A 2160-nucleotide genomic window follows, 5' to 3' on the forward strand; every position below is an offset into this window, starting at 1 on the left:
GTAGTAATGGATAACTAAATAAAAAAATAATGGGGGGGGGGGGGGGTCACTTGGGCTGATTTACTAAAGGCGAATACCCAATTGTGCCCAAATGAAATAGGTAAGAAAGAATTTGCTTTTACATTCGATATTTACACAATTCATTGTGTGACGATTCCCAACTCCTTTAGTAAATAAGCCTCAATGGGGTGGATTTACTTAAAGCAAATTGGCTGTTCACTTTGCAAGAGGATTTTTCTTGCAGCTTGTTTTCTTTGTTATTTTCCTTATTTGCTTAGTAACTGTGGTTAAAGTTCACTTTGCAAAGAGGACCCAATGCCCTAAGAAACATTATATTTGCTTGCACATGATTGGATGAAGGAAGTCATCAGAGCTTCACCTCATTCAGTAAGCTAAGGGGAGAGTCCCTTGCAAAGGGAAAATTCCTTTTCAAAGCGAACAGCCTATTTGGCTTTAGTAAATCATCCATTGTAATATACAGTATGACATTCCTTCCCTGTCCATTAATTCCTGGATGGCATAGCTGAGCAGGCATACAACAATAAAAAGCTCCAATCCGTGCCCTCAATATCCTGTGCTTCCAATCAGGGTTAAGGGAAGCCACTGAGCTGGGCACACCGCAGCTCCTGAAACAACCTGGAACATGCCGGGTACAACTGTGAAAATAAAATCACAATGGTAATTAATAACCATTTCTTTTTATTTAAAGGTTTGCATGTATTAAGACACAGCGGTTTCCAACCGGTGATCCGCGGACCACTGATAGACCGCAAGCAAATTTTGGTGATCCGCAATTGCCCCCTGGGCCCCTCTGATGCCGTGCAGGCTGGGCCATCATGGAAGTGGCATGGAGGCTCCGGGGCTGCCTCTCATTGACTCGAGCAGCGGCTGTCACAAGGAATGCGTGACTCTCAGTACAGTGCGGGCTCTGCAGGAGGCGGGGCATCTCGTCAGTACCCGGACTGAGCAGGCTGCGGGACACAGGAGAAGTGGGGAGAAGCCAGGTAATATTGGCACAGTGTGGGGGAAGGTTGGAGGCAGTGCAGAAGCTAGGGGGGATATGTGACCCGGGAGATTCGATAGGGGGGGGGAGCAATTAATATTATTACTGGGCTGGGGCGTGCTGCACCGCTCCCTCCACCAGCACTGCCACTCCTGCAGGCACACCCGCACCTATGTATGTACAGGTGAAACTCGAATAATTAGAATATCGTGCAAAGTTCATTTATTTCACTAATGCAACTTAAAAGGTGAAACTAATATATGAGAGACTCATTACATGCAAAGCAAGATAATTCAACCCGTGTTTTGTCATAATTGTGATGATTATGGCTTACAGCTCATGAAAACCCCAAGAACCCCAAATCCACCACCTCAAAAAAGTAGATTATTACATGCAATCAATAAAACAAGGATTGTACATAGAACAATATCGGACCTCTGAAAAGTGCAAGCATGCATATGTACTCAGTACTTGGTTTGGGCCCCTTTTGCAGCACTTACTGCAATTACTTTTGCACGATATTCTAATTATTCGAGTTTCACCTGTATGTGTAGATATACTATATGTATATATAGATATATTCTCATATTTTTTGTTTCCTCATATATAAATATTACCACCAGATTGACCCCCTGTTTTTTATATATATTTCAGTCCAATTAGCTAGTGCTTTATTGTTGTGTTTGCTGTTGCGCCCTCCATGTTCCTTTGCTGTTACTCTCCAGCTACAGAAGCTGATGAAGCCCATCTCTGCTTCATCAGCTTCTCTGGGGGTCCCTAGGTGACTTTAGGGGTCTTGGAGACCCCTGATGTCTCCATTAAGAGGACCTGTCATGTAAATTAGCTATCCCATAGGGGGCTTCTTAGCCCCCCATGTAATAGCAATAAAGTTGTGTGTTAAAAAAAAAAAGTAATATAAAAATTAAAGAATCATAAAATAAATAAAGAAGCATAAAAAAATTAAAAAAGAAGAATTTTTTTAAAGTCCCCCGCCCCCCACATACACACGTAGATATGCGTCGGGTGCGCCTACGTGCGAAAACGACGATTGCGCCTATCGTGCCGCACATGTTACATATCGCCGCAAATGTCGGAGTGAGAGCAATAATTCTAGAGCCATCAATCACTGATAACACTAAACTGATGAGCAGTAAAAG

The sequence above is a fragment of the Nanorana parkeri genome, unplaced genomic scaffold, assembly GCF_000935625.1.
Source record: "Nanorana parkeri isolate BGI_ZX_2015 unplaced genomic scaffold, ASM93562v1 scaffold3118, whole genome shotgun sequence".
NCBI lineage: Eukaryota > Metazoa > Chordata > Amphibia > Anura > Dicroglossidae > Nanorana > Nanorana parkeri.